This window comes from Cricetulus griseus, chromosome 5 (genome assembly GCF_003668045.3).
Source record: "Cricetulus griseus strain 17A/GY chromosome 5, alternate assembly CriGri-PICRH-1.0, whole genome shotgun sequence".
NCBI classification, from domain to species: Eukaryota; Metazoa; Chordata; class Mammalia; order Rodentia; family Cricetidae; genus Cricetulus; species Cricetulus griseus.
Genome location: NC_048598.1, coordinates 70,131,608 through 70,144,748, shown reverse-complemented (window position 1 = coordinate 70,144,748; position 13,141 = coordinate 70,131,608). Strand labels below are relative to the sequence as shown.

At 42.5% G+C, this 13,141-nt stretch overlaps 1 protein-coding gene across 3 annotated transcripts in view; it reads left to right on the top strand.

The window, feature by feature from the left end:
* Clasp1 (cytoplasmic linker associated protein 1) overlaps positions 1-13,141 on the top strand; it is a 223,879-nt gene that overhangs the window by 1,791 nt on the left and 208,947 nt on the right. The gene's annotated exons all lie outside the window — the stretch shown is intronic.

Genomic DNA, 13,141 nt, shown 5'->3' with positions numbered 1-13,141 from the left:
TTTTGATCTGAGGCCACAAAACTCTCCGTCTTCCTTTGAGGACTCTTTGTGCTCTGTGTGCCAATTTATGTTAATGAAAATTTGTTTGTAGACTTCTGAATTCTGGCTTGATGTCAAAATTAGAGGAACACCTTACCTGGCAAGATGCTACCCCAGTTTTATGAGTTGTAGCTAGGGACAGGCTGCTCTGTGAGCAGATGCATAACTGACTTTGAGTTTACTTATTCTTACCTTTTTATGGATTTGGGACACATTTATTCCATGGTACACTTTCATATGAATCAGTGATTTTAAATAGCAGAGGTTATGTCCCAATATCATGCTCTGTTTGAAGACAATCTGGATTCACCCTTTACCACCTCCCCACCCCCAAAGTAGAGAATTTAGAAGTGCATGTGAGGGAAACAGTGAATGAAAGATGCAGCATCATTTCCAGTGCAGACTTTGGGGATCTGACCATGATGTTAGTTAGGAACACTTGCTCCTTTGTTGGACTTTTTTTTTTTCTTCTGGCCTAAGTAGAGGAATGAAGCTGTAAATTTGGGTGATTGAGGCAGCCTTGATACCAGCTGCCTCAGTATGGCACCACCCCTTCAAAGTTGGATGAATGCCTATAGATACAGCTTTTAATCTTTCAAAGTTTTAAAATGAGCTTGCTCTTCTGTATATGTTTATTAACTTTTTGAGGTTATGATTTTAAAAAGAGCCTTTTCAAACTTTAAAACTGTAGTGAAGGTTTTTTTTTAAATAAAGTTTTAAATATTAAAAAAGAAAAAGAAAGCTAGCTGAGCAAATGAGAGAGCAAGTTAGTAACCAGTGGTTGTCCTGCGTTATGCTGGGAGTTCCTGCTTTAGTTCCTGCCTTGTTTTCAATAAAGGATTGTGACCTGGAGATGCAAGCCAAATATACCCTTTCCTCCCCTAAGTTGGTCAGTGTGTTTGTTACAACAAAAGACAAACCAGAACAGTAACTGGTTTAGATCTTTAGAGTTTAATTTACAGTGCTGGGAATTGATCCCAGGGTCTTGTGTGTACTAGACCCTCTCTGTTAATGAGCTACATCCTAGCCAGCCTCTAAGTTTTTAATTTTTTTACATGTATTTATTTATTTGCATATGTGTGAGTGTGTTAAACACAGCAGGCATGCAGTGGTCAAAGGACAACTTGTGGAAATAGATTTTCTTCTACTATGTGGGTCCCTCTGATCCTCAGGCTTGGCAGCCTTTACTGGCTGAGCCACCTCACTGCCCCCGCCCCCACATTTCTGTTTGTATTGATAACAAGCAAAAATCTACAGCTTAGTTTGCTTGCCTCAGTAACAACTGTGATAGACTCTCTGAAGTATAACACAGACAGTGGGAATTTGCTTTTTATAGAGCAGGATTCAGATCCTTAAAATAGTTTACATGGATGGTGAGGGATGATTGGCAGAAGGACATTAGGACTATCATTCGAATGTGTTTCCTTTTGTTTGGTTTTGGATTTTGATTTTTTTCCCCCAGTCTTTTGTTAATTTTATTTTCTTGAGCAGCTCAGCGTCTTGGTTTAGAAATTTGGGTAGATAATTCATCTTTTTGACTATTATTCTTAGTAATTTACCCTAAATCAGTTTCTAATACATTTATTGGCATACATTTATTTATTAGTGTGTGTATGTGTGCCAGGTGCATGATATGTTGAGATCTGAGGACAACTTCTTTTCTTTTCTCTCTCTCTCTCTCTCTCTCTGTCTCTCTGTCTCTCTGTCTCTCTCTCTGAGACTGGGTTTCTCTGTGTTGCCTTGGCTATCCTGGAACTCACTGTGCAGACCAGGCTGTCCTCAAACTCACAGAGATCCACCTGCCTCTGCAGGGATTAAAGGTGTGTGCCATTACTCCTGGCTCTGAGGACAATTTTGAGTGTCAGATCTATCCTTCCACCCTGTGTGTTCTAGGGATTGAATTAGGCTTGGTGGGTGAAATGGTTCACCCACCGAACCATTTTAAGTGTCCTAACATCAGCTTTTAAATAAACAATACTTTTAATTGTGCGGTACTTTTGAAAATATAGCCATCTAAGGGTAAGTGTTAGTCCCAGAGTAGAGTTTCAATAGCTGTCAGTTGTGATAAGTACCAGTCCGGTTCCCAAATTAAATGGTAGTCAATAGTAAAACATGTTTAAAATCAAAACCAACTAGAAATTTTCTTGAAGATAAGAGAAAGGTCTAGTTTTAATTAAAACAAAAACTACACAGAGAAGAAATTACAGTTGATACAGCTTTGCATTGTAAAATGTGGTTGTCAAGAATGAGACATGCTTTCTTCACTTGGTACTGAGCAGAGCATCACCCGTAAGGCATACGTGTGTGTGTGTGTGTGTGTGTGTGTGTGTGTGTGTGTGTGTGTGTGTGTGTGTGATTAACTGATCTATAAAGCCCTAGGGTTTGCTGATAACCAGCTTTTCCCATCCCAGGACTTTACTGATTTCTTTGCTGTGCACCTGATTTGTGTGGCATTGTGTCTTAGACACTCATCATGGATCCCAACAGTACTGAGATGGTGGTGTATCTAATACAACATCTTGTTGGCTTCTGCTCTCCTCCTGCTGGAAGTCTCTTCAGTCCTTGCCATTTCTGGTTTTATTCCTCAGCTTCCCCCTCACACTGCTCCCCTCCTGGACATTTACTCTTCTTTAGATCCTTGGATATAGGGAGTTTGAGAACATTCTGTGATGGTGGCTGTTGCAACCCATGTGACTTGTATACTAGTGGGGACTGTTGATTGTGTGAAAGAAGGAGGAAATGGACCTGGAGAGATGGCTCAGTGCTTAAGAGCACTACCTGCTCTACCAGAGGACCTGGGTTCCATTTCTAGCCCCACATGGTGGCTCACAACTGTCTGTTACTCCAGTTTCAGGGAATCTGGCTGCCTCTTCTGGCCTCCAAGGGCACCAGGCACTCATTTAGTGCATAGACATACATCTAGGCAAAAACACTCATAGCCATAAAATAATAAATACAACACCCCACCCCCATATCTTGGAATAGGAGTGGAGCTATGGAAGAGCTCCTAGAGGACCCCCGGGCCACTGTCTTCCCCTGATGTCTTCAGCACTCTGTTTTCCATCCTCAAAATGCAGGTGAACCTGTTTGTTTCAGGACAGGCTTTGTTTACCACAAATGTTTTACACTGCATTCAATCTGGCCACTGCTTTTATTTGATGAGATTAGTTATTACCCCAAAACAGATTATTTAAGATATACTCCCATGGGCTGTTAGTGGGCTTTCTTTTTTACTTTTGCCTTTTTTTTTTTTTTTAAATTGAGCTGTATTATCCCCCTCTCCCCTTCTACCTTCCTCCCTGCCCCCTATGCTCCCAATTAACTCAGGAGATCTTGTCTATTTCCCCTTCCTGGGAGGTATGTATGTCTCTCTTAAGGTCCTCTTCGTTACATAGGTTCTCTGGGATTGTGGCCTGTAGGCTGGTTATCCTTTGCTTTGTGTCTGTTATCCACTTATGAGTGAGTACATATTATATTTGTCTTTCTGGGTCAGGGTTACCTCACTCAGGATGGCTTTTTCTAGTTCCATCCATTTGCCTTCAGCAGGCTTTCTTTAGATTTAGATTAGGTTTTTTTTTGTTGAACTCTTTCATGAGTAGGGTACCAACTCCCAAGAGGTCCAGTTACAAAGACATATGTGATCCAGCAAGCTAGGGGCTCACAGCCTGGGAGGGAGGCTAGAACCTGAATCAGTGCTGCCTACATTAGGTATATACAGATACATCTGTATCCTTTGCCCCTCCTAGTTTATCACTTGTGTCCAGCATCAGATCTGTAGCTGTATGCTCTCTACACGTTTTCTGAAACAGTAATACATCCCAGTGTGCTTCCAGTTTAATAGAAGCTCACATGCTTTTTTAAAAAATATATTTTAAATTTATTTCTAGATAATTTCATACATGTTCACCATGCTTATTAAGGCAGTTTTTGTTTTGTTTTTGTGTGTGTACATGCTTGTGTATGCATATATGTGTTCGAAGGTGCCTGTGGAGGCCAGAGGTTAACACTGGGTATCATTTTCAATAACTCCACTTTTTAAAAAGATGTACTTATTTATGTGTACAGTGTTCTAACTGCATATAGGCCTGCATGCCAGAAGACTGCACCAGATCTCATTACAGATGACTGTAAGCCACCATGTGGTTGCTGGGAATTGAACTCAGGACCTCTGGAAGAGCAGCCAATGCTCTTAGCCACTCTAAGCCATCTCACTAGCCCCTTCAATAACTCCATTTTATGTTTTGAGACAGTCTCTACTGACTCTAACCCTGATTTAGATAGACTGGTTGGCCAGCATGCCCCAGGGATCCTCCGGCCTCTACCTCCCCAGGTTATACTTTGTGGGATGCCTGCTGCCTTCCTAATACTGCTCCTCCTCCTCCTCCTCCTCCTCCTCTTTTTCTGTGGGCTGTTAGGGGATGGAACTCACATTCTCATACTTCTATGGCAAACAGCTTACTGACAGAGCCATCACCCTAGCCCTGTCTGGTGTTTTTCATTCTTTTTTCTTTTTGGCTTTTCAAGACAGGGTTTCTCTGTGTAGTCCCAGCTGTCCTGGAACTCTGTAGCAGAGATCCACCTGCCTCTGCCTCCCAAGTGCTGGGGTTAATGGCACGCACCACCACCTCCTGGCTTCCCTCTGTGTTTTTTTTACATGTCTTTTATTTCATTAATTTTTAAGCATTGCTCTGTTTTTTTTTTTTTTTTTTTTTTTTTGCATTTGTGTGTAAGATCATGTGCCCTGGCATGCTTGCGGAGGTCAGAGGACAAACTTGTGGGAGTTGGTTCTCCTTCTGCCATGTGGGTCCTAGGGGATCAAAGCCAGCTAGTTAGGCTTGGTGGTAAGTATCTGCCCTTAGGTCTTCTTTAAATGCAATATATTAAACAGCCAAAGTCTTTCACAGGACCTTATCAGAATACACAGCTGTTTCCTCACATTAGAAAACCACAGCAACAAATTCCAAACTCGACTGTGCATTCTGGCTCTGCTTTGAGCTAGTTTCTTTGTATTTTAGTCTTTTTCTACAAAAAAAAGGGAGCGGGTGGGATGGAGTCGGGAGGGGTGGGGAGGACCAGTGGAGGGCACCTGTTTATATGGTTGTTGAAAGGATGAGATGAGACAATACACGTAGAGTAGGAAGACTGACACCCATAGAGTGACAAATCCACATGGCAGGAGGAAGCTCACACTGGTAAGTGCTATAGTGGTAAGGAATTCACCATACTCACTTGGGGAGCTTGTCGTATTATGACTGGCCAGGCTCCACTGCCTCTTGTCCATCCAGAGATTTGGTCAGCTCAATGTCAATGGGATCTGGGCAGCCACCTTGTCTATCCCCAGATGATTCTGACATACCTTGAAGGTTGAAAGCTCTATGTTTCATTGAATGCTGCCAGCAATGACATTACAAAGTGAAAAAGTAAACAGTTACCCAAGCAATAGCTGAATAGCACTAAAAGAACTGATTCCTGTTGACATGGGGAGGCGTGGCCGCCACTCACAAGCTCCTCTGGAGACCTGTGTTGGTGTGTATATGACTGTGGTGGTTTGAAAGAAAATGGCCCCCAAAGGGAGTGGCACTATAGGAGGTGTGGTCTTGTTGGAGGAAGTGTGTCATTGTAGGGGTGAGCTTTGAGGCCTCTTTTTCTCAAGCTTCACTCAGTGTGACAATGAGTTGCCAGCAAGATGTAAGACCCTTAGTTATTTCTCCAGCACCCTGTCTTCCTGCATGCTGCCATGTTCCCTGCCATGATAATGGACAGAACCTCTGAAATGTAAGCAAGCTACCACAATTAAATGTTCTCCTTTCTAAGAGTGGTCGTGGTGTCTCTTCACAGCTATAGATACCCTAAAACAAAGACTCAAGTGAAATGGAGTGGGTAAGTGCATGTGGAGACCAGAAAACAAGCTGGGGCTTGTCTGCAGGAGCTGTCCACCTTATTTTTGAGACTGGGTTTCTTACTGGCTTGGAGCTCACTGATATGGCTAGGATGGCTGGCCAGCAAGCCCCAGGGATCTGCTCGTCTCTGCCTCCTGAGTGTTGAGGTTCCAAATGTGAACCATGATGCCCAGCTTTTTTCATGTGTGCTCTAGGGATTCAGCTTAGAACCTCATGCTTGCAGGCCAAGCATTTTACTGGCTAAGCTGTCTCCTTAGACTGCAGACCCATCTTTAAAAATACATTTTTTAAAATGGTTTCATTGAGAGAGAGAGAGAGAGAGAGAGAGAGAGAGAGAGATGCTGAGATCAAGGGGGACAACTTGCAGGAGCCAGTTCTCTCAACCATGTGGGTTCTGAGGCTGAAACTCTGGTTATAGAATTGATAGCAGGTGCCTTTACCCACTGAGCCATCTCATCAGCTCCCCTCCCCACCTTTTAATCAGTGGCAGTGCTGTTGCCACTTTTTGTAGAGATATAAATGGATGATGTCATAATATCAACAGTCAGCTTTTAAAAATGAAAGTGATTTTGAAAGCATTTTAATAGTCTTAATCCCTTTTGCTCCTTTCTAAGCTCTGTGGAGGGGACAGGGAGAGAGTGTGACTATGCTGGCACTTTGCAGATGAGAAGCTGAGGTCTGTAGGTGAAGTCAAGCTCTCAGAGGTAGGAGACTTAGGGCCTGTGTTGCTTGTCCTTATGTTCTCTTCTCACCTGCATAGTTTTGTTAATTTTATTGAAGTTGTGGTTCATGGAGCCTTCTGATCTTTTTGCCATGTGAATAGCTGTTATACTGGATTTTCTCCTTTCCTTTAGTGCATATATACTTAAAAAACAAAGCAAAGCAAAATCGGTGGGTGGTGGTAGCACACACCTTTAGTCCCAGTACTTGGGAGGCAGAGGCAAGTGGATCTCTGTGAGTTCGAGGCTAGCCTGGTGTACATAATGAGTTTCAGGGCAGGGCTACACAGAGAAAGCGTGTCTTGAAAAACAAAAATAGCCCCCTCCCTCAAATGTGAATTCAGCCAGGTGTGGGCATATTATCATCTATTATCCAAAACTGAGGAGTTTAGACATCTATTTATGTCTAAGATGTGTCTTTCAGGGGAAAAAAGTCTAGAACTGGGGTCTTGACCACTTGTTACCATGGCCCATTTGGATATCTGTCTTTGATCAGGATAGCTGAGGTCTGCACTTCCTGCCTGTGTCTGCAACTTGTTCAAGTAACTTTCCAGGTAAATAAATTAAATTAATTGATAGTTGTATTGGTGTAATGTAGCAATAGTACATAAAGTTGAGATTAGAAGGGGAAAACCACATTTAACTATCCTAGAACTGTGTGTGGCTAGGGATTGAGTTCAGGACCTCAGGGATGCTCGGCAAACACTCTACCACAGCGCCCTGCTCCCAGCCCTACCTACTATTTCCCTTTCATTTTTTGAGTCAGAGTCTCTTGTATCCCAGAATGGTTTTGAACTCTTGAACATTCTACTTTCACCTCTCATGTGTGTGCTTTCTTTGCAAGCACTCTACCAATTTCAATTGAGCTTCCTTTCAAACCTCTGTAGTTATTTTTTCTTTCTTTCAAAACAGAAATATTTACTTGGGGGGGAGAGAGGGAGACAGAGAGAGAGAGAGAGAGAGAGTTTGCTTGCTCTTATACACACACATGTATTTTTTCTTTCTTTCAAAACAGAAATATTTACTTGGGGGGGAGAGAGAGAGAGAGAGAGAGAGAGAGAGAGAGAGAGAGAGAGAGAGAGTTTGCTTGCTCTTATACACACACATGTACATGTGATGTGTGTATTTGTAGACACACATCCACACATCCACAAGGTGCAGGTGTAGAAATCAGAGGACTACTTGGAGGCATAAGTTCTTTTCTTCCACCATGAGGGTTCCCGGATGGAACTCAGGTCAGCAGCCTTGTTAGCAGGTGTCCACACCTGCTGAACCGCCTCACTGTCCTGCTGCTATTCCTAACATACCACCTTTGAGATTGACCTCCTGTCCATACTTCATAGAAAATAATTAAGGTTGGGTGTGTTGTATCAATAATCTTTGCAACACTGTAATATATATAATTTTTTTTCTCATTTTAGTTGTTACTCTAGGGTTCTTTAAAGGAATTTTTTAAAAATTTACTTGTTTTGTATGCGTGTGTGTGTGTGTGTGTGTGTGTGTGTGTGTGTGTGTGTGTGTGTACCAATGTGTACATGTGCAGGCTAAAAGATAATATATGGTAGTTGTTTCTTTATTTCTACCTCATGGGTCTTGGGAGTCAAACTCGGGTTAGCTGTCTTGGAGGCAAGTGTGTTTACCGACTGAACCATCTCAGAGGCCGTCCCGGTCTTATGTTCTTTTGCTGCCAGTAGTATTTCCAAAGCTGTAGGAAGAGTGTACAGCTCTTGCCCTGTGAGAGAGAGCAAGTCAGAATGTGATCACACAACATTTCTGTGGCCTACCTTCAAGTATTTCTTTAAACAGTTGTGCACTAGTGTGTTGAGCATAAAATATTTACTAGTCAGAATGGCTCTGGGTGGAGCCAAGGTTTCTGTTTTTTCAAAGGCATTCCCCAAGTGCTTCTGAGGCCACTAAAGTTTGAGAGTAGCCACTGGGGACTACCTTCTGGGTAATTTCACAGATTGTGTCTTTTCTGTGGGTCGAGGTTGAGTCTGTTATGAACGGGTGCTCAGACATGCTACACAGAGGCCTGTTGTGTATGGAGAATGGATTGTGTAGCAATTGTGTAGCCTTTCCCAGTGAAGAGTAGCTGGGCTCACTCTAGGAACAATAAGCCAGTCTTTGAAAGAGAAGTTGAACTTCATTCAAACAGCTCCTTCTCGGAAGTCTCCTTGTGGTGCTGAAGCTGTTTCATTTAAGTTTTTGTTTAATTTTGTTTTGAGACAGTGAGTGTCTCAGGTAGCCAGGTTGGCTTTAAACTCTGTGTGTGTCTGTACCCTGGTTTCTGGAACATTGAGGATTGAGCCCTGGGCCTCTTGTAAGTGCAAGGTTGGCTTTTTACCATCTGAGCTATATCCCCAACTCACACTCAGTCAGTAGGTGGCCAAGGACTGACACCTTAAACTTCTAATTATCCTGCCTCTACTCTCACGAATGCTGGGATTATGCGTGTCACCATTTGGGATTTATTCAGTGTTGGGATCAAATCCAAGGCCTTGTGCATGCTGGGCAAGCACTCTTCTGACTGAGCCACATTTCCAGTCCTTAAAGTTTTGATAGGACATAGAGTTCTGACCCAAGGAGTACACAGATGTATCATATTGTCACAGTTCATAGCTGCCATAGATTAAATGCTCACCCCTTACCAAGCACTGGTTTAAGTGTTGCAAATAGACTTGTATTATACTAATTTTTATGCCAACATTTAAAGGACAGTGGTGTTCTCCCATTCCCCTCAAAACAGGGTTTCTCTATGTGGCCCAGGCTGACCTCGATAATAGGTTTTCTGTGCCCCAGTAATAGATTTCTCCGTGGATTAAGTAATAAGCCAGATCAAGCTGAATTGAAAAAGTGAAAGAATGGGCTTGTTTTGAGCAAAGCAGTTCCTGGGTGAGTCCTCCAGCCCCTAGAATCGAGGCAGGAGAAGTGGCAGGAGAAATCACGGGCCCAAACTAAAGGAGGGAGCTTAAATACCCTGTAGGCGAGGGGTGATGACTATGTCCTCCATAAACTGGGTTTGTGCCCAGTTATAATGCTTTAGGCAGGGATTGGGCCCTGGCAACTTTAGGGGAGGAGCTGCAGCAGCATCTAAGAATGCGGAACTGGGCTTTTGGCAGCTTTTCTTTGTTGGAGATTCTCTGAGAGGCAAGTTTGGAGAGAGGAATGGGACTGTCAGGATCAAGCTGAGATGGCCAGGAGAACACTCACCGAGATCTGCCTGCCTCTGTCTTCTGAGTGCTAGAATAAAAAGTGAACCACCACACCCTGCTTTCCTTTTATAATGACAGGAAGCTGAGGTTTACAGCAGTTGAACAATCCATTGTCACAGCTGCAGAAAAGCCATAGTTGGCTTTCAGGTGCTTCAGCTGCCCTTCCATTTCTTCCTTTTCCAGTTTTCCTCCTGCCTCCAGTTTCTGTCACTCTCCGCCTTCTCCTTCCCACCTTGTCCAGTCTACTCTTCCCTCTGACCCTCGAAGACATGTTTGAGTCTCTGTTGACAGCTGGGTGTGTATCTGGGAAAGGTGGGATTAGTTAGGTGTTTGGCATTTTGGGGGATTTACAGAAGAGTTCCATTGTGGTTCTGCCATTTTCCATCCCACCAGCACTTGGAGCTTCCAGTTTCCACGCAGCCTTACCCATGCTATTTTCTGTTGTTAGAAAACTCGTTGTGATTTCTATTTATAGTGCATGTGAAGTGACAGCTCGTGTGGGATTGATTTGGATTTCCCTAATAACTAAGGTGCAGGGAACCTTTCCTTGTGTTTACGTCTGAATACCTTTGTAGGGATGTCTGTTGAAAAGCCTCTACTCATTTTAAAGTTGGACTGTCTTTGTGTTGAATTTTAGTAGTTTCTTAAATTAAAAAAAACATTTGTTTATTTGGTGTGGGTGGGTGCACACACATGCATGTACATACTACAACACACATGTGGAGGTCCAGAAGACACTTTGCGGGAGTTGGTTCTCTCCTTCATCATGTGGGTTCTGGGTACTGAACTCAGGTTGTCAGGCTTGGTAGCAAGTGCCCTTAACCCACCAAACCATCTCACTTGCACCAGAAGTTTGTTTCTTTCATTCCTTTTGACATTTTCAAAATTTATATGATAAGCAATAATTCTGGTCTCTGAAGTTTCCTGTGTGTTTAGGAGAAAAGTCCCTTATCAGATATATGATCTGCAAATATTTTCTCCCACTTCTTTTTTAAAAATATAGATTTACTTTCACTTTTTGTCTTTTTGCCTGGTGTCCATGGAGGTCAGAAGAGGGTGTTGGATCCCCTGGAACTGGAGTTACAGGCAGCTGTGAGCTGTCGTGTGGGTGTTGGGAACTGAATTTAGGTGTCTGCAGAACAGCCAGTGCTCTTAACCATCCAGCCCCTAGGTTATCTGCCTTCCTTCCTTCCTTCCTTCCTTCTTTTCTTTTCTTTTCTTTTTGTTTGTTTGTTTGTTTTTTCAAGACAGGGTTTCTCTATATAAACCTGACTGTCCTGGAACTCACAGAGATCCACCTGCTTCTGCCTCTGCGTTCTGGGATTAAAGGCGAGCACCACCACTACCACTACTAGTTGTCTTTCTTAATAATGGTCTTTGGCACAGAGCTTTCAAATATCTAACTTGTGTATGTTCTTTTTTCTTGTTAATTATTGTCATGTCTATTTATTACCAAAATTTCAGGTAATGGAGACCTACCCATGTTTTCTTCTAAGATTTTAAAATTTCAGATCCCTCCCTCCCTCCCTTCCTCTCTCCCTCCCTTCCTCCCTCCCTTCCTCTCTCTTTCCTACTCTTCCATTACCCTTAATCTGAGCTCTTCTCAGGTCCTTGACTAATTTTGAGTTGGTTTTTGTACATGGAGTGATTTAGTAGATCCATGATGATTCTGCTGCACACGGATAACCAGCCATCCAAGCATGGTTTGTGGAGCACTAACTAATTTGAACTTCCAAGTTCTTGTGCTTGTCTCTCTCTCTCTCTCTCTCTCTCTCTCTCTCTCTCTCTCTCTCTCTCTCTCAGTACGTATACATTTTGCTTTGGGCTTTGGGCTTTTATTTCAATGCCGCCTCCTTATTTCTGTCTACTTCCTGTTTTCTTTCCTTAAGAAAGGACACATGTAGAGCAGGAGTGTTTGCCTATCATGTGTGAAAACCTGCCTTCCATACCAGGCACCTTATAAAACTGGGCATTGTGGCAGTAATCTCAGCAGGAGGCAGAAGGATCAGAAGTTCAAGTTTATCCTTGGCTACATAGTAAGTCTGAGACCAACTGGAGTTTGTGAAACATTTTGTCAAAAAAAAAAAAAAAGTGGATTCATGAATGTTTTCTTTTTGATACTGCTTAACCCCTTGTATAAAGTTCATCAAAGTTTTTTTCTTCTATTTAAAAGTTTATGTTGTTTCACAGGATTTGTTTGTTTATTTATTTGATTGTCATGAAACTCACTATGTAGACCAGGCTGGCCTTGAACTCACAGAGAATCCACCTGCCTCTTTGCCTCCTGAGTACTGGGATTAACACCTGGCAACTATGCAAGTTTCATTATTTTATTTTATATTCTTTGAGCTCTGGATTAAATCCAGGGTCTTAAGCATGTGCCCTACCACTGAGGTAGGCCTACAGTTGTCATTAACTTTTAAATGGTTTTATACCCAAAATAAGAACCTTAGTGTGTAGGACGCCATGCTAGATTCCTTGCTTTCCTGGCTTCCTTCTTGTCTTGTGTTTTGTGACTAATCTGACACATGCATGTGTCTTTGGTGCTTGGAGAGACAGTCTAATACCATGTAGCCTTGTGCTTAGACTTCATTGGTTTAATTTGAAGCCAAACAGATGTCAATGAATACATTCACAGTTGTAGACTCTCCTCCCCAAAAGATTATTATTAATGTGTTAAAAGAAGTTCTTCAAAATTTTTAACTGTTCCAATTAAGTCAAACGTTCCCAAATGTGGAGAGCAGTGACAGGTCTTAGGAGTTTGTTTGGATGACCTACTATTTGGGTAAACATGTTAGATAATATTCTATGGGGTTCATTTTATTTATGACTGAAAGAAGTTGTTGTGTAAGGTTTAGGTGTATAGTAGTTTCTTTCTTTGCTGCTATGACAAAATACCTGACAAGAAGCAACCTAAGGAGGAAGAGTGCATCTTAGCCTACAGTCCACCATGGCAGGTGAAGTCATGGCAGCAAGAACGGGAGGCAGATGGTCACACTGTGCACATCCACAGTTAGGAAGCAGATAACCCCTGCTTAGCTGTTTTTTTTTTTTTCAAATCTCTATCTCTTCTCTCTCTCTCTCTCTCTCTCTCTCTTTCTCTTTTGTTTTTTGGATACAGAGTTTCTCTTTGTAGCCTTGACTATCCAGGCTGGCCTTGAACTCACAGAAACCCTCCCATCCCCATCTCCCTAGTGCTAGGATTAAAGACATGCATCACCACTGCCTCTCTCTCTCTCTCTCTCTCTCTCTCTCTCTCTCTCTTTCTTGG